General features: G+C 40.8%; 1 protein-coding gene across 1 annotated transcript in view; it reads right to left on the bottom strand.

Annotated features, from left to right (window-relative positions):
- Nucleotides 1-20,687, bottom strand: part of LOC117873629 (carbonic anhydrase 3-like) — a 106,624-nt gene that overhangs the window by 1,097 nt on the left and 84,840 nt on the right. The window lies entirely within an intron of this gene.

Raw genomic sequence — 20,687 nt, 5'->3', positions numbered from 1 at the left:
AAAAAGTACTCCCTGTACCATCTCAGAGCACTGGTCCACCATGCTTACAGCTTCAATAAGCTGAATAATTTCAGCTCCTTAAGCCTCACAACCTAAGCCTTGTTTTCCAGCCCCAGGATCAATCAGAATATAAAAACCACTTATTTGGCTGGAGAGGAAGTAAGAGTGGTTTAGCATGGTTTTGTTGCTAGAACTTCTAGTGAAGGAATGTAAAAACTGATTACCTACCTTTCCTAACTGTTGTTCTTCGAGATGTGTTGCTCCTGTCCATTCCAAGTAGGTGTGTGCATGTCACATGCACAGTCAGAAGGTTTTTTCCCCTAGCAGTACCCATCGGATCGGCTGTGGAGCCCCCTGGAATTGCGTCTTCATGGCCATGTATATAGGTCCCTGCCAACCCACCACCTCTTCAGTTCCTTCTTGCTGGATACTCTGACAGAGGAGAAGGTGGGTGGGTCTTGGAATGGACATGAGCAACACGTCTCGAAGAACAACAGATACAAAATCTGGGTAACCGTTTTTTCTTCTTCAAGTGATTGCTCATGTCGATTCCAAATAGGTGACTCCCAAGCAGCCCCCTGGAGGAGGGGTCGGAGTTCACAGAGTCACAGACTGCAGGGCCACTCTGCTAAACGCGGCATCTTCTCTAGCCTGCTGTGTAATGGCGTAGTGTGATGTAAAGGTGTGAATAGATGACCACATCGCCGCCCTGTAGATGTCCTGAATAGGGACCTGCGTCAGGAATGCTGCAGATGAAGCTTGCGCTCTTGTGGAGTACGCTGTTAGCACTGAGGCTGGTATCTTTGGTAGGTCGTAGCACGCCTTGATACAGGCCATGATCCATGAAGAGATCCTGGAAAGAGATTGGGAAACTGGAAGACCTTTCATTCACTCAGCAATGGGGACGAAGAGCTGTGTCGACTTTCTAAACGGCTTTGTCCGCACAATGTAAAAAGCTAACACCCATCTGACATCCAGGGAATGGAGCATGTGTTCCCTATCATTAGCATGCAGCTTAGGGAAGAACATTGGAAGAAAGATGTCCTGATTTGTGTGAAATTGCGAAACTACCTTCGGGAGGAATGTTGGGTGCAGCGGCAACTGCACCTTATCTTTATAAAACACAATGTAAGGGGGCTCGGATGTTGGGGCTTTGAGCTCCGACACCCTCCTGGCTGATGTTATAGCCATTACAAATGCCACATTCCAAGAAAGGTAAAGTAGTGAGCACGTTGCTAGGGGCTCGAAAGGAGGGGTCCATCAGCCTTGAGAGCACCAGGTTAAGATCCCATGGAGGAATTGGCTGCAGTACCTGAGGGTACAGTCTGTCTAGCCCCTGGAGGAAGTGGCCAACGATGGGGTTAGCAAATACTGACTGCCCAGCTGAGCCAGGATGGAAAGCTGAAATAGCAGCTAGGTGCACCTTGATTGATGACACCACCAGACCTTGCTGTTGCAGGCGAAGTCGATAGTCTAGGATGAAGGGAACCGATGACTGTAACGGAGGAGTGCCCTTCTGTAGAGACCAAATAGAGAATCTCTTTCACTTAGCCAGATAAGTGACACGAGTGAGGGGACTGTGCTGTCATCACGATCAGGCTGCTTCAAATGTATCCAGCGTGGATGGGAGGTCTATGTTACCTCCTGCATCGGGGAGTCACCAGGACTGGAGTCGACGGTGCCGGTATAGGCTGGGCCGAGGCTGGGTGTCACGACGCAGGATGCACCCCACTGGTGCCTGCTCACTCCCCTACTTCAGTGGGGGAATGCCCCCTCTCTGCTCTCTTTTTCTTGTGTGGCACCAGCGAATGGAAGGTGCCTAGTGCTTGCATTAGGGGCGGTCTTTGGCACTAGGGAATGATGGTGCTGAGAGTCTTTAGCTGAATCTTTTCTCGGCGCCAAAGCCTCATGCACCAAGGCCGGTGCGATACACAGTGAAGTGTCGGGCTTGGGGTCGGACGCCACCTGGGTCAGCTGGGGGTGAAGGGCTGATTCCATCAGGAGGAGTTTTAGCCAAAAGTCCTGTTCCTTTTTTGTTCTGGGCTTGAAGCCGCTGCAGATTTTACACTTGTCCGACTGGTGTGCCTCTCCAAGGCACTTCATCGAGGTCTCTTGTGGGTCTCCCTCAGACACAGCTTCAGGCAGGACCCGGTAGGGGGAAAACCTTCTGACAATTGTGCACATGGCACGCACACACCTACTTGGAATCAACATGAGCAATCACTTGAAGAAGAATTCTATTTTAGAGAGCAGAGGGATGTGTTTTCTGTTCCATGAGAAATCTGGTCAGTTAAGTATAAAAGGTAAATACACCGTGAGTAATTGCACCAAAATGAAAAGCTCAGTTTCAAATCAGACTTGAGAATTCTGACCTTTGATCCCAGTGCTTTAACCAGAACATCGACGGAGTGACTGGGCTATAAACTGGAGCTGCCACAGGGGCAGGGTTTGAAGAAATTCTTCCTAGAAGACCACAGAGCTACATTGGCTGCAGTAACCCTCATGGCCAGCATGCTACCCTTGGAGGATTAGAATAGCCAGGGGACCCATTGCTTAGATACTACAGTGTCATTACATAAATATTTACAGTAGATAGCCGAACAAAGAGATACAGTAAATAGATCCACAGAGTCAGAGATCCACTGGTTCCATCCCTGCTTTCTCCAGCTCAGTCTTGCCCCCAGGCTCAATGTGATGAGGTGCAGGGAACACTGGTTTGCAGAGTTCTGTGACATGCAAGGGGTGTGGACCACCTATGCAGGGGCCCCAAATCCTCTCCCCTCCCTTTTAGCACAAGAACTGTACCATTTGGTCCTAGCAACAGAGTCCTCAGAGGTTGCGGGGGAGGTGTCAGGATTTAGTCCTTTGTGAGAAGCCCTTGGGGTTGGATTTTCCAACAAAACCTTTGCTTCAGTAGTGAGCTGAGGCACAAGACTGTATTCTTCTATGGAACAGTAGGAAGACTCAGTATTAGTGTCAACAATATTAAGATAGCAGGATGCTGCCTCCTGCAATGCTTCAGATGGATTAGGAGCTGGGCCTTCAGTTTGTTTCTTTTTTGGTGAAAAAATTAAAAATCCAGGGTTAACTTCTCTTTGTGTGATGCCAAAAGTAACATTTTCCAGGTACTTCTCAAGACTTGATAATGTTCTTTCCTGTTTTTGCACCCAGTGATTCCTATTTCCATGCAACCCACTCCTGCTGGACCCATATACCCCACATTGGGGTTCACCTATGGGGGCTAGTATATACATTTGCTGAAAAGTGCCAGGCATGCCAAGGGTGTTATAGAAATAATATAGTAATAGTATGTGGATTGGGTAACGATGCACATATCTACCTGTTTGCATGGCTTAACGCATATGGGATGAGCATATCTTTCCAGGTGCTCATATTGCACACTGGAAAATTTGCCCTCAGTATCTCAGCCATACAGGAACACCATCTTTGTCTCTGTGGCAGAGGGATTAGGACTTAAAACAATTATTGGCAGCAAGTCTGCAATGTTAGCAGGCTTCTAGGATTAGAGATCTTTAAGGGCCTGAGCCTGTGAACCTCTCTCAGGTGAAGATTACTTAAACCTGGTCTATATTTAAAATGTAGGTAGACATAGCTACAGTGCTCCAGGGTGCTGACTTAATGCCAGGTGCCGATGCAATGCATTGACCTAACTACTGCTGCTTGGGAAGGTGGAGTTCCTACAGTGATGGGAAAACCCCTCCCATCACTTTAGGCTGCCTTTCCACTTTGGGGTTATTGCAGGCATCAGTCCTGGGCCATAGTTATGCTGCTATAGTGCTGGCAATGTAGACATAGCCTTACACTGCAACTCTTCGGGGCAGGAACTGTTGTTTTGTTGTGTGTTTATACAGTGCCAAGCACAGTGGGGCCCTGGTCCTTGACTGTGGTTCTTTGGCACTGTTGCTATACAAATAACATCACTAATAATAATTCTGTCTGTAAAGCAGAATGACAAAGCACCATCTACAAGTAGTAATTATCCACTTTGTAGAAATGATCAATGTCTTCTGATGAGCAGATCAAGGTGCTTCCCTGCAGATTACACACAGGTCCTGATGGCTGCTTGGAGAACAATTAATTCCCAAAACTTGTTACTGACCGTATTTAGAAAGAAGAGCGTTGTCTGAATATAGCAGTGATCAGAAACACATCAGATGAAGTTGGATGAATGATTCAGCACATAGCTGTTGCATTCTAAAAGAATGTCACACTAAGATCAACCCATTAAAGTAGGGGAGGAGAGGAAGTTGACATTTTTATTGTTGATGCAACACAGAGCTGTTCACTAATAGCTACACCTACACTGGAGTTTCAAATAAACCCGTACATGATCCCCTGTGATGTAAACAGCTGAGTTGGTAATGAGGCAGTAAGCAAACATGTTGTTAAGTCAGGAAAGCTGACCAGAGCCAATTTGCATTTTACATGCAAGGAGAAGCTTCCAAATATCTAATAGCTTTATATTTTGGTACAAACAAGGAAAAATAAGGAAGTGACCTCCAGACCACCTCTGTATTTGAATGAACTAAGTAAAACACAGTCATGCAGGAGCTTGTGTTAGCTTTCATCTTTAGGACTAAGGTTCAAATCAGACCTGAGTTCTGGTGATTTCACTGTATTCCACTTGTTCAATCTTTTATAACCTAAGCAGCCACAAATGTATCAGGACATAATAATTTGGAAATAAAGTGCTGTGTGATACACTGATGCCAGCCAGGATCCATATGAAGCGTCAGAGATGCCTGCATTGGCTTAAGTGTACTGTAGTCATAAAACACCTTGAGATCCTAGGATAAGAAAATATGTCTGCATGTATCTAATATGTACACTTGTAACATGTCACTCACTCACTATCTGAGACTTGCATCTGAAGAAGTGAGGTTCTTACCCACGAAAGCTTATGCTCCCAGTACTTCTGTTAGTCTCAAAGGTGCCACAGGACCCTCTGTTGCTTTTTACATGTTCCCATTGAGTCTTGAAATTTAGGACTCATTCATTGTGGACTGCTAGCACAGGAACAATCCTAGATTATAAAACTGACCTTTACATCTGAGATCACCAAAGGGGTCATTGGGGTCATTTTTACCAATTTCAATAGTTTAAGCACCCTTATGAGTGTACTGAGGTGTGTGGAAATTTACAAAAAATATTTATTTCTGCTATGAGACTGTCATGTTTAACATGAGGCCTTCAGATTGGAGAAATGGAGGTTCCTTGAAGTTGTTGCTTTTGTTTATTCAAATTTGGCCATGAACATTTCCAGAAATGCATTTAAAAGAATTACAAAATTTGCATTAATTTCTTTGTTACATGCTAGAATGTGGGGCAAGTTATTTTATGGGTACCATTTAAAAAAAAATATTTAACCTGTTAAAATGTGCTTCTTATGGATTTTAGGAAGGAAACTTTTGAAATATTAAATAAAAAGACTATATTGAAAGAACATTGTGGCTGCAAAATGAATCCCTCAGAAATTTGGAAATGCCAAAACTGAGGATGCATTACAAACAGTTTTTAATTAGATGAGCACATGTAATGTGTAATGAATGAGATAGTTGACTATTTATTATTAGCCTCAATCACTGCACTCCATGACAAAAGTGTATTGTTTCAGTCTCTTTTCATTCAAAAGTGTCTCTCTGATCACCTCCTGCTTCCCATGACCCCTCCTATTCTCCTCCAGTCTGTTACAATCTCACTGATTTGTGAAGCTGACCCTTCCCAGCAACATAGTCTAGGAAGTTAGGAGCTGGAACCAACAATTTTCCAAATGTGGAGAGACGGACAAGGAACTGGGGTGGGTGGATAGTCTCATAGGATATGTCTACACCGCAGCCCAGAGTGTGCCTCCCAGCCGGGATAGGCAGACTCATAGCTGTGTGGCACTGGCGGAGGCTTGAGCCAACCACCCAAGCTCAGACCCACTCTAACCCTTGACCCTTGGGTCCAAGCCTGAGGCTCCTCCAGTGCCACAGTATCTGCACAGCTATTGTTAGCACGCTGGCGTGAGCCCCGTTAGCACAAGTCTGTCTATCAGAGCTGGGAGACTCGCTCCCTGCTGAAGTGTAGACATACCCATAGAAGTCTGGAATCCCATGCAGCTCTTTTAGGGGTCCCAATGATGCTTCTACTGAAGCCAACTGAGGAGGTTACTAACAGAAGGGCCCAATCCTGAAGTTCAGTTTTTACTCTATTTTAACTCAGTCTTTACTCATGCAATTTCCCATTGACTCCAAGGGGAGTTTTTCTTATTGAAAGAGTAATGTGGGAATATGGCATATAAATAAATAAGCTGAAACTGTGAGAGAACCATGACAAAGGTTAATGTCCAGCTGAAGTTTACCTGATCTGGGCTGACAATAATAGGTTCCCTCAAAAGAATCCAGGTAACACACTCATCACAAGGAGGTTCAGTGAGGGAGCCATGGTAGGTCCAATAGTCCCAAGATTTAGGAAAAAGAATTGATGGATCAAAGTTTGAAAAAGGAGCCTCTTTTCCCTTAAATAAATAAAACAGAAATATCTTTAATAACGCTAATGGTGACACCGAGCTTGCTTAAAAAGAGAGTCAAGTTTCCATGGAAGAATTAATGAAATATCCAATATCATGTAAGAAGTTGACCTCCTCCTTTCAAACATTTGCCCTGTAACTTACTTTTCTAGAAATCATCACTAGTCCAAGGCTGAGATTTCCCAAAGAAATAAAATAAGATGCACTTTATCAAAGTGTCCACTGATGTAATTAAGTATTGTAACTTCTCAGAAACTCTTGTCACCATAATGTACTGTTACCTAAGAATTGTGACTGTGCATGAAATATTATGTCCAGGACATATTTTCACTAACCCATCCTATCATTATATAAATATGTAGCCTTGTTCAGATTTATACTTTGCCCAAGGAAAAAAAGGTATAACAAATAAAATTCAAGATGCTGTGCATTTATTTTAATTCCTTAGCTCATGCTCTTATCTTTCTCTGCTTTTCTTGAACTGTTTCTTTTTCAGAATAGCTACAGTCCAGTTTTGGATTTCTGTGATATATATGCATCGTGACCGGATTCCACTATCCAAAACTGAACATCTAGGTTTCCATTGTTACTAAAACATGGTGTAAAATCTGTCAGTCTCAGTTGCCATGTAATGGGGCTGGTATCACTGTTGTCTTTTTAACATAGTATCTGACAGTGTTTGATCTCTTCACGTATTCAGGAACCTTTGGTTACAGTGGTGAGGCTGTTCCACATGTAGATAGTGGCATGAAAAAGGCATCAAGATGCTTATGGGAGAAAGAGAGAAATGGTGGGTCTGACATTATGGGCAGAGCAAAGAGGGCAAGGGACAGAGTAATACATGATTCACAGTTGGTTAAGTAGGGAGAGATGGAGTTATTTAGGGACTGAAGATAAGGCAAAGAAGTTTACAGCTGAAGTGATGGAGAGTGGGGAGCCGGTGGAGAGATTCAGGACTCAACCCTGAAAATCAATGGTACTACTTATGTGCTTAAAGTTAACCACAGGTTTAAGTGATTTGCTGGATTGGGTACACAGTACACAGCACCCAAGCAAACTCTTTAAAAGGTGAGCAACATAATCAATGTCAGCTATATTGTGAAGAGTGAATTTTATTTTAGTAGAATTAGAATGGACCCCACCAATGTTGGTCACAGACTAATATTTTTAGGAAACACCCAGTGGTTGCATTTACTTCCAGTGTTAAACGTAGACCTGATACTATAATTCTTATGCAAACTGAGCTCCCTTCTGTGGGAGTTCTGCCTATATAATGGGACAAGTATGGGATAAGGCCCTTAGATCATTAATGAATTTGAAAAACAGTTTAGGGTAGAGTGTGCAATGATAGTGGTGCTAATTATCAATGAGAGCTGCCTGGCAACTGATCCAAAGCCCCTTGAAGTCAATGGGGACCTTAGAGAAGTGAGAGGAGGAATTACATTTCTCCTTAAAGAAAAAAATATATTCCAAGCCAGAATGCTCTGGCTGCTATGTGTTGTTGGAACAGTGCAAAGCAGCCAGAGCAGACTAGTGAATCTGGCCTTCTGAATTTCCCGACTGCAACTACTCAGTTAACCTAATATAATAAAAACTGTTCCGTTACCTTTGTTTTAATACCATTTATTTCTTCAAGAATTCTCTTCATCTCTGGTTTGGGAGTTTTTCCTACCTGTAACGCAGGAAGCAAGAGTTGAACAGTAGTTATGCCAGCTGCCTTTTTTCCCTTCATCATTATAGGTCACGACTGCATGAAAAACTGAACTTGACCCGTCCCATCAGTCAGTTTAATTAGCATCATTCTCAGATCATCTTGTATTGAACAATAACAAAACATTACACCTGATAGAGGGGAAAACACCCTGAATAATATAAGAATCACGTAATTGCTTGATTTTTCATTATAGTAGTATTTGCTAAAACAACATACAAGGCTCAATCATGCTCCAGTTGAAGTGACTAGTATGACTACCATTGACTTAAGTGGCGGCCTGGTGGGCTCACAGTATTGAATATAAACTTGATGCAAAAGAAGAATTTCTGAGGATTAGCAGCAAATTAGTTTCACAGCTCACACAATTTTTACTTATAACAAATAGAAAATGTATAGTTTCTTTACATGCATATGTACCATTTGATGGTAATTTTCCTACCAAATGCATGCTTTAGCCCGTATGCAGTAGCCTGACTTTATTAAAAATACAACTATATGCTAAGCTGAGTATCCAGGGAAAATCTGAGCAGAAAGCTGATATCTCTGCAAAGGATCTGATCTCATGTAAAGAAGAGAAGAGAAGAGCAAAGAAATACTATAATATGACTCTCTCTATATCAGAAGAGGATAACAGTTTATGGGAAGGTCCCAGGTAGCACAATCTAAAACTAATGTAACTTCTCATCACTGAAAGAATGGCTTAAAACATGGGTCATGTCACCAGTAATGCAAATTTGTCCTTATTCTCTTGGGTGGCATTGTGAGTCCCAAATAAACCAAACACCCACTGAAGTTTGGCATCAGAGAAAACTTCAGAAATAGGTCTCTTCTCACCTGACCAGCACATAATTTGACTGGTAAATATTCAAATCGGTCTCAGCACTCTAATATACTAGAAAGGCTCAGCATATATTTTCAGAGATGTGTGGAGAAGCTCACACAGCACCGGCTCCTATTACATCTGCTACTAGCCAATGCTCTCATTCCTCATTCTCATAATGGAAACAGAAATCCCAATATAAAAAAAAAATGACTACAGAATTTCAACATCTGAGGGTCTTTCACTACACAACTTCTACTGGACACACTGAGTTTTGCCTGAATAGAGCTAAAGAACTCAGAAAGGACCTCAGATTTTGGTCTACTAATATTAGAAATGGGCCCAAACCAAATCTTGGAACAAATTCCACAAGTAGGAGGAAGTTTGAATCTGGACCAAATCTAATCTTCCTGGCTGGATCCCATTTCTGCAATGGGCTGAACCAAAACCTTGGATTTGAAGACTGAGAAGATTTTGACCAGGATCTCAATATAGAGTTTGAGCTTGGGTCTAACTCTAATTAACATTGATGAGAAATGAGTGGCTAAAACCAACCACTTGAAACTAAAACTATACACCCACCAGGGTAAAACTGGTGCAAGTGACACATGCTAGTTTTGGGCATGTTTTTCTCAGGGGACGATTAAAGCACAATCTTTTGGAGAGATCCCGGACATGGAAATCAGTTGGTGAGTAATACAGTGCACCGCTGATTGCTATTGGACAGCCACCTGCTATTGACGCTGCACCCCCCGAGCAGGAGGAGTGCACCCTGTGGTTATGGCGTCTTCCTCAGTCCCTCTATTCACATCAGAACATAATCCCAGGGACATGTGGATGTAGCAACAGGTACAGGATGGGAATAATGGGACCCTTAAGCACCATTCTGAACATGTCATCTAATGTGATACAATACTGGAAAGTAGAGCAGGAACCTTTCTCCTGCAAAGAACAAATGTATGCAATAGTACAAAGAAAGAATGAGCACTTCTACTTACTTGCAGAAAAATGCCCAAAATAGCCACACCATCATAATTTCTCAAAGCTTCAGCGTAATTACTGTATTTTGAATACCAATGTACCAAATGAAGCTGCAACCAAATAAAATTAAACATTAATAAATACTATTCTGCAATAGCAAGCCACCAAGAGCCCAATCTTGCATTCGCTGTGCACCCAAACGTCTTTCAATGGGGTGAACAGGGAATGCAGGATTGGGCCCCAAATGTATCACTGCATAAAAAGAAAATATGTATAAATATGTCCTATATCTTCTACAGCTCTTCCGTGTGCTTGTGCTTTTGTAGCAATCACCTGTCAACTATTTTGGTTTTAAATAAAGTGTAAAAATTAGAATAGGGAGACTCACAAAATATTGGAAAACTTGCTTAAAATTAATCAGATCATGTAATAGAGGAGATGCTTACCCATGCATGTAATTGCACATGTACAATATATGAGTTATCCATTGATGTGTTAAACCTCAACTGAATTTTCAGGTTAATGAAATTCTAAAAGAAGAATCCTAATTCATGTGTGCTTTATAAATTATTATTCTGTAGTTGTCCACTCTACTCCCAACCTGGCACTGGTAGGGAATGGACAAGGTGACCCTTTTCCACTTCTACTTTCTGCAATACTATGTTTTCAGGAAAAATTTCAACAATTATTTATCCTTCCAGAGGACTTATATAGCTTCTAATAGCACTGTGGTATGTGAACACATATTTTCATGAGAGCTGGACAAATAACTGATTTTGCAGTTCAGTAGCAGTTCCAAAAAAATATTTTTTAAAAATTGGTTTGATTCAAACCAAATGTGAATTTTAGGTGAATTGAGAAGGTCTGTTTTAGGTCCTTTCCAGAGCAGGGATTTGAACCCAGGTCTTCCTCAACCCAAGAAAGTGCCCTAACCGCTGAGCTAAAGGTTATAAAGGGGAGTAAACCCCCAGCAGCAGCAGAACCTCCTCCCCACCCATTTTCTTCTTGTTATTCTGTGACTGACCAAAAGTATTTGTGTTAAATTTGTGAATAATTTTAGGTCAACTGAAACTTCATTTTTGGCCAAATGAAATTATTCATCCAAAAAAAAAAAATTCACCCAGCTTTACCCTTTTATAGAAAACAAATATGGTATCATTGCAATCCAATAATTTGATTAAATTTAGCAAGGTGACCCTTATATTAACAAAAAACACACCAACAAAACACTCAATTTACCAAGGGTCATGGTGGATTCTCTGTCACTGGCAATTTTAAAATTAAGATTGGATTTTTTTCTGAAAGCTCTGCTCTAGTTCACACAGGCATTATTTTTTGGAAATTCTATGACTTCTGTTATATGGGAGGTCAGACTAAATAATCACAATGGTCCTTTCTGACCTTGGAATCTATGAATCACTGAATCACTGTCCCTGAAAGTGGAATATAGTAGATTGCTTAATTTTAGGGCTGTTGATTAATTGCAGTTAACTCACGCAATTAACTAAAAAAAATTAATCGCAATTTAAAAAATGAATCACAATTAATCACAGCTTTAATTGCACTGCTAAACAATAGAATACCAATTGAAATTTATTAAATATTTTACTACATTTTAAAATATATTGATTTCAATTACAACACAGAATACGAGGAGTACAGTGCTCACTTTATATTATTTTATTTACAAATATTTGCACTGTAAAAATGATAAACAAAAGAAATAGTATTTTTCAATTCACCACATACAAGTACTGTAGTGCAATCTCTTTATCGTGAAAGTGCAACTTACAAATGTAGATTTTTTTTGTTACATAACTACACTCAAAAACAAAACAATGTAAAACTTTAGAGCCTACAAGTCCACTCAGTCCTATTTCTTGTTCAGCCAATCGCTCAGACAAACAAGTTTGTGTACATTTGCATGAGATAATGCTGCCCGCTCCTTGTTTACAATGTTACCTGAAAGTTCTCATGGCACTGTTGTAGCCAGCATCCCAAGATTCATATGTCCCTTCGTGCTTCAACCACCATTCCAGAGGACATGCATCCATGCTGATGATGGGTTCTGCTTTATAATGATCCAAAGCATTGCAGACCAACATATGTTCATTTTCATCATCTGAGTCAGATGTCACCAGCAGAAGGTTGATTTTCTTTTTTGGTGGTTCGGGTTCTGTAGTTTCTCCATTGGAGTGTTGCTTTTTTAAGACTTCTGAAAGCTGCTCCACACCTGTCCCGATCAGATTTTGGAAGGCACTTCTGATTCTTAAATCTTGGGTCCAGTGATATAGCTGTCTTTAGAAATCTCACATTGGTACCTGTGACGTTGTGCAGTCTATATGGTTTTATAAAAACTTGATAATAGGTCAATATAATGTAACTGAGATAGTTTTAGAGAAAATACGGTAATAAGTGAATGTAAGTAACTGGGATATGCCTCATGCAAAAGGTCTCTTGTAAGGTATCATTACAAAGCTTATAATCTACTGAGTGTGATCATCTGATTTGTATAAATGTACCACTCTTGTATCTAAAACTAGAAATATAAAATGTAACTCTGAGGGCCTATTGTAATTGTGTAAAGTGTGGACCATTAATGATGGTTTGGAATCTTGATGACTCCCATTGTCTGCAGATGGCTGTATTTACCTGTGAGTCTTCCTGTATATGTGTGTGCTGGCAAGTGAGTAATGAAGTCTTGCAGTGACATGTGATCATGTCACCTGAACTGGAATCCATCTTTAACCTGGTGCTTTTCCAGTGAGGGGGGGGTGGAAACCCAGAGAGACAAAGAGTTCCCGCCTTATGCAAAAGATATATAAAGGGGGGAAGAGAAGAGAGAAAGGGAGAAGCCATCATGAAGAATCCCCTAGCTACCACCTGAGCTGCAACAAGAGCTGTACCAGGGGAAAGAATTGTGCCCAGGCCTGGAAGGTGTCCAGTCTGAGAAAAACTTACTGAAACATCTCTGAGGGTGAGATTATCTGTATTTAGTTTGATTAGGCATAGATTTGCGCATTTTATTTTATTTTGCTTGGTGACTTACTTTGTTCTGTCTGTTACTACTTTGAACCACTTAAATCCTACTGTCTGTATTTAATAAAATCACTTTTTATTTAGTAATTTACTCAGAGTATGTATTAATACCTGGGGGAGCAAACAACTGTGCATATCTCTCTATCAGTGTTATAGAGGGCGAACAATTTATGAGTTTGCCCTGCATAAGCTTTATGCAGGGTAAAACGGATTTATCTGGGTTTAGACCCCATTGGGAGTTGGGCATCTGAGTGCTAAAGACAAGCACGCTACTGCGAGCTGTTTTCAGGTAAACTTGCAGCTTTGGGACAAGTGATTCAGACCCTGGGTCTGTGGCTGGAGCCAGACGGGAGTGTCTGGCTCAGCAAGACAGGGTGCTGGAGTCCTGAGCTGGCAGGGAAAACCGAAGCAGGGGTAGTCTTTGCACATCGGGTGGCAGCTCCCAAGGGGGTTTCTGTGATCCAACCCGTCACAGTACCGTCTTTGCGTTTTGTCAAATCTGCAATGAAAGTATTCTTAAAACGAACAGCATGTTGAGTCATCATCTGAGACTGCTATAACATGCAATATATGGCAGAATGCGGGTAAAACACAGAGTAGGAGACATACAATTCTCCCCCAAGGAATTCAGTCACAAATTTAATTAATGCATTATTTTTTTAATGAGCGTCATCAGCATGGAAGCATTTCCTCTGGAATGGTGGTTGAAGCATGAAGGGACATACGAATCTTTAGCTCATCGGGCATGCAAATATTTTGGGATGCTGGCTACAACAGTGCCATGAGAACTTTCAGGTAATATTGTAAACAAGAAGCGGGCAGCATTATCTCCTGCAAATGTAAACAAACTTGTTTGTCTGAGCGACTGGCTGAACAAGAAGTAGGACTGAGTGGACTTGTAGGCTCTAAAGTTTTACATCGTAAAGTTTTACATTGTTTTGTTTTGAATGAAGTTATTTTTGTACATAATTCTACATTTGTAAGTTCAATTTTCATGATAAACAGATTGTATTACAGTACTTGTATTAAGTGAATTGAAAATACTATTTCTTTTATTTTTACAGTGCAAATATTTGTAATAAAAATAATATAAACTGAGCACTGTACACTTTATATTCTGTGTTGTAATTGAAATCAATATCTTTGAAAATGTGGAAAACATCCAGAATATTTATGTAAATAGTATTCTACTATTGTTTAACAGTGTGATTAATTGTGATTAATTTTTAATCACATGATTAATCGCGGTTAATTTTTTAATCGCTTGACAGCCCTACTTAGTTTACTTGTCTGTTGGTGCAACATGTTATTATGAAGGATAAAAGCAGCATAGCCTAAGGCCTCCAATTACACGCTAGTAAAGCACAATTCACTCCATAAATTCATTCTCCTCTATACAAAGACCTAGAGGTCAAAGCTTAGTCCTGAAAACTAAAAGCAAAGTAAAAGCCCTTTGCTTGATGGAACCAAGCAGAAGTCCTCCCATTCAGCCTGCTACTAGGAACTAGCAGAACCATGCAGTTTGACCATGGCTGATGCTAGTAGGCATAGAGAGGATAGAAAAAAATCATCCATGGCCCCTACCACAAGTTTTGGGGCAGTGAATCTATGCTATGCATCTGGTCTGTCATCATTTCTCCTTAGGGCAAGCAGTTCAGAACTACCATAAAACTCGGCACCATGGCATGTACGCGGGTTTCAGAGTGGGAAAGGCTGCAGCATGGCTTCTCATATAGAGAAACCATGGTATTTCCATGGTAGTTTGGGCCTTGAACTCCCATGTGGGATGTGGATAGAAACTGGAATTTGTTATTAATTAATTGGTATTTGAGTATTAGGGAGAATTTAGGCCCAGAGTGGGTACATACCAGGACAAATTCACCCATTAACTTCAGTGAGTTCAGCACATAGTAGTTTGGTGCTTTTACACCAAAATAGCAGCAAATATTTGTTTAAAACAATTCTTGACAATAGACAGAGAGATTTAAAAGCACAGATATTTAGAATGTGGAGGATATTCTCCACCATACTCCATCTGTTTTAAGGTACATCCAATTTTGGACCTCAGATAATTTAAATGTCCCTTTAACAAGCTGTTTCCCTCATCTGTGAAAATATATTATGGGACTATAATTTTGCAAATAGTTAGGACAATACCAAGATGTATTAATGATAATAAACAAGTAAAACTAGCAAAACATGATATTTTCACAAGTTTGAGAACAACAAAACACTTTGCCACAAAAGCTGTGTTTGCTGCAAAAACAGCAAAATATCTTACTGAAAATGGTGAATATCAGGCTGGGGCATATTTACAAAAAATTCCAATTTTTCCAAGGGACAGGGGTTTGTATTTTAGTTGTGAAAAGTTGTGTTTGTTGGAGAAATGATTCACCCTAGTTCACATTTTTGAATATTCATTAAAATAACAGGTTTCATACACAATCCAATAAATACAAATAAATACTTGAAAGTGAAAACAGTTCATGTTGCCCAGCTGCACAATAATTCCAAATTTCAGTTTGCACCATATGCTAGTATGTAAAAAATGTGTCCTACCTCTCCCGCATATTTCATTCCATCCACAATGTGCTCAGAGCCATGGTCATTAGAAGAACCCCAATGAAAGTGAAGTTGACGCAGTCTGTAGATACCTGGGAGTGGTCCACTTCTCAGCACTGCAATTGATAACCCACATCAATATTTGGCTCAGAACTTTTTCAGGAAACTTTGCTTCACAAGAGAGGTTCATATATTTAATAGAGAGGAGTCCAAACCTTGAAAGTTTTGAGCACCTCCTGCAAATTCAGATTATTTCAGTGGGAGTTGAGGGAACTCAGCACCTTGCAGAATTGAGCCTATATCTTCCTATAACTAGGGTACATAGCCTTATTTGATTACATAGCTGTAGAAACTGCCTGAATCAGGGTCAAATCACAGAATGTGATGCCAGTTACCGAACAGGTCCCCTTCCTCTAACAGCAGCATGTACTGCAGTTTGGGGATGAAGCATGCTAAGGATGGCCCACTATCAGTGCCGGCTCCAGGCTTTTTGCTGCCCCAAGCAAAAGATAAATAAATAAATAAAAAAGGGGTTGGAGTGCCGCTGCCGAAGCAAAAAAATAACAACAGCAAAAAAAAAAAAAAATGGAGTGCTGCCACTGAAGCAAAAAAAATAAAACCCGGAGTGCTGCCCCTTGAAAAGTGCTGCCCCAAGCACACGCTTGGAATGCTGGTGCCTAGAGCCGGCCCTGTCCACTATACTACAAGGGGTCCAGCACCTCACAGGATTGGGTCCATATACATTAGGTAAGGACAATTACATCCCTGGATCTGAAAAGACAGGGAATAAGTCCATGCTCAGCTCCTTTCTGAAATGTCCTAGAACTAAAGCATCTAAAGGAAGCCTTTCATGTGTTCTCTCAGAAATGTAATACTGTATGTAAGCAGATTGTCAGCAGGATCAGTAGCAGCTGTCAAGGCCATCAATTGTCCATTAAAACAGACTTGTAAAAGCAAGTAATCCTGTTTGAGGGGAAATAATGACACAGTATTTTCACTTGTGGACTATCACCAGTCATTTTAAGTCTGGCACCAGGTGAAGCTGTAAGACATTATGCCAAAAAAAAAAAGCACTTTTCTCTTCTATAAATAGGGCTTAATTTGTGCCTAACTGATTTTGATCCAGACATAATGACAAAAGACTATGGCTTAACTTCAATTCATAGATGCATAGATTCCAAGGCCAGAAGGGACCACTGTGATCATCTAGTGTGACCCTACAGTATAACACTGTAAAAAAATTCATGGAGACTATCTTTTAGAAACATGTCCAATGGTAGGAAAGGTTTCTCTTGTTTTGTTTTGTGTAATACGCTTTATTAGAATATAATGAAAAAGTCTGAAGGTAACCTTTAATCTGGTAGATGAAATCTATCAAATACACATTTCACAAAAATTTGGGAGTCCAGATCACAAGGACTAAACATAAAGAATCCAAAGACCAAGTCTACAGTGGAGACTTCTGCATGGCTTAAAAATTAGTAAGAGGGACCTTTATTTTGTTTCAGCTTGTGGCCTGGAACCAAATTCTTTGAAACTGTTCTGTTCCTGTGCTGCAAGAAATGAAAGGATGGAAGCTCACTTCCACTTTAAAAAAACATGGGATGATACATGGGAACAGGGTTTGGGTAAGAAACATACATATCTCCCTTGAAATTGTACTTAGGGATGAAGGGAACGTAATGTGTCATTATACCGCTTACATAGAATTACCTATTGTTAAAATCAAAGGCAATCTGTTTGTATACATCATGGAATAATGGCACATTATTTTCACTTGTGGAAAATATTATTTTCTAGGACTTGAGATTCACAGATGCCAAGCTGAACTTGTCCACATATGAAGGTCTCCAGTAATGTTTTATAAAGGTGCTGTCATTAAACCAGTGAGCTGTGGACAATACTGTAGAGATGTCACAACCTTCCTGCTGCTGATGCTCCCTGTGTGAGTGGGCCCAAAAGGAGACACAGTGAAGTCTGTAGTTTTCTTGTGGTTTTATCCTGGCTCTGACTATATTGGATCAAACTGGCTTTCAGGGTCCTGCAGCTGTAACAAAGAAGATGTCTACTCCATCCCTTCTATCCATAGACTTTTCAATGTATTTCTTTAAGCAGGTGGGGATGCAGATTTTTGAGTTCTACCATCCATGATCAGAGGAAGCAGAACAAGAGGACAAGCTATTTGGGTTGTAGTTCTCCTAGACAAAAGAAATTCACATGCTTTGGGGTATTTTTTTCTTCCATGGTTCCTTCATTTTCAGTAAATCCAATTTTAATACTCTGATGGACTAACACAACACTAGGAGATACGCCAGTTTTGCAGGTGAGTTTCTGATATTCCATGAATAGATTAGCAGTAGATGCTAAGGGATTGCATAAAACAGTCACATCCCCAAAATATTTATTTTATGAATTGTATTGATTTGGGTAGGGAGATTTGCATGTCCAATTCCTCTGTTACCTCAGAAAGAAGAGAGGTAAGGACACAAATACATAATTTGACAATGGCTGTAGAGGTCCCCTCTGACATTTTATAGATAAAGAGAATCTCAAAAGGGTGTTTTTATATTCTGTTTGATTTTTCCCACAGAACAAAATTTCTATTGTAAGATGTGTCTGCTGCATTCTTCCAACCTGAAAGCAAAAGTCCTGAAAGCATAACTATAACAGCATCCCCTTAAATCCTGTGAGATTCCTTGACAACTGCTATCTGTCCATGAGAAATCCTTAACTGCAGAATTATCTTGCTGCTGTCTTTACAATAGATGGAGAAGATGTGGTCCTGTCCAAGGAATGGAGAATGCATCTTCCTGCAGCTTTGCTTGGGAACCTACAGAATCTCAATTATTGGCAAATTTGGTTGGCAAAATTCCATCACTAGAGTCTACCATAGATGAGGAATGTTTCAGGGTCTGGGGATGCTTCCTCCCAAAGGGTCTATTTACCACCAAATTGTCTGTCCCTGGAATATGTTGAGCAGTTTAAGTTTCCAGATGTTATGGACAGTGGTCATCTATGCTGACCTGGTTTCCTAGTTCTAAGGAATAGAACAATCATATTTCCAGTGTTATTTTCCATCCCATTCTTTTTGCAGTCTAACATTTTGCTTGCTGTTTTTGAATGCTGCTTATTGAGCAGAGGTGTTTAGGATAAGATGAATAACTTATCCTGTACCCAGGATAAAAATGCATCCCATAGGACAAACACAATTACCTTTCAATGATACACAGTTGCCAGGAATGCCTGAAAATTTCCCCATAGTTTGGATGCATAGGAATGAAGAAAATGGTTGAGTGTAAATCTGTTTTTCATTGAAACCCCCCTTTTTAAACCTTGAATTTAAAGGTTGACCATGAGAAATGTGTGGGCACTCATAAAGAGCTGCATGGATTTGCATGTAAGATTGGATTATATCCTGTAGTGGACATAGGCATCATGAAAATAGAGTTTATTCAGCCACCCATTAGAGTTTTCCTTTGGCAGTACTTTTGGTCCTGATGGATTTTCTATTATCTTTTCCTCTAAGTCTAGGGTGACAAAGCTGTCTATATTGATTCACAAAGTGAGGCCCCTTGCACTGGTTTGGTGCTAAGGTGTACTTGTCTGATTCCTATCACAGGGCTGATAAGATAATATTGAACCTTTTCCAAGTCTGAACACAAAACCTAAAGCATTCCTGCCTTTGCCGATGACCGCTTTGGCTGTGGATTGGAAAAGAATCTCTGCAAGTGAATATAGAGTGCTGCACATAAAAGACTCGGATAGTTTGAATGTCTTGTCTTGTAAGTCAGTAAGAAAACTCTGCTTACATATTCCAGAACCTGCATCGCCCAGTTGGTGAGGTAGTCTGCTTTGAGATGCAGCACACAAGTGAAGGTTGAAAATTCTCTTACAGGCTGGATATTGCAGCCTCTTGTTCTCCTTCCTTCTTGGCTTGAGGGTAATTATACAAGCCACAGCACTGGAGATGCCCTCTTTCTTCCTTAACTTCATCAATATAACTATGCCTCTGGAGGACTGAACTGTTTGGATTAGGGATCCCAAATAGATTAAGCAAAACTTTTCCTATCCATGATATCTGCAATACTGAGTCCACCCTGGCATTGGTAACCCAGCAGTGAGTCTGGTGTGCAGGCTAGGCATTTCTGTAGCCTCTTCAAAGAGAATGTCCCACATTCCCTTCTTCTGTTCTAGCTCTAGGCAACCTCACATACACAGTAAGGACACCTGGGAACCCACAGTGTTCCAATGCATATAATGTTTATCATGTCTTACTCCCTCAGCTATTTCTATCCTATTTGGAAACACTTTTATGGAAAACTAAAAGTGGACAAAAGCTTCCTCTACATTGAGAGTGTCTGGACAGCCTACTCTGAAATCCCAGTCACACCTCTCAGCATCTTTTCATGGTGTCCAAGCATGGGATTGCAGAAAAGGGCAGACAAGAGGCTCCTAGAGGAGCTCAGAGGCTCTCTCTAATGACGTTTGTGTATGCAGCATTTCTGGTGGGTGAGAGATGGCTCCTTCAAAATGGTGTTGACCCTCTTTAGCCATTTAGCTGAGTGTTTGGCTTTATGTGTGGGCTTTGGGATCTGGGAATTTCCCACAGTTTATTTCTTAAGGAGAAACATTGTGGCCACAGTAGGGAATTCAGATGTGACTCCCTTAGGATTGCTGTTGTTGGGCTCAAGTAACTTGGCTTAACCCACTGGGATGCACCTCTCCAGTAGTGAAACAACCCAAGAGAGTGGTGTTAGGGAAGTACTCACAACATTTTGGTTCCCAGAGGGTTCTTGGTCAGTGACTGATTCTTACTATGTGTGTTTGTACACTGATCTTGGATGGGGCCCTTGTCACTATGCTACAAGTTCCATAAATAGGAGAGGACAGTCTAAAGCACTTGCTGAAATGTAGTGATCCCAGCACCTATTTAAAAGAAGCCTCTGTCACAATGTGGGGCCTGTTACTGGGTGTGTAGAGACAGAGGTCTGGTGGAGTGGGGACTCTCCATTTCCTGCAGCGCCCCATGGTTATCCATC

Source organism: Trachemys scripta, chromosome 2, assembly GCF_013100865.1.
Source record: "Trachemys scripta elegans isolate TJP31775 chromosome 2, CAS_Tse_1.0, whole genome shotgun sequence".
NCBI classification, from domain to species: Eukaryota; Metazoa; Chordata; order Testudines; family Emydidae; genus Trachemys; species Trachemys scripta.
Note: the sequence above shows the minus strand (reverse complement) of the source record. Positions and strands in the feature narration are given on the sequence as shown.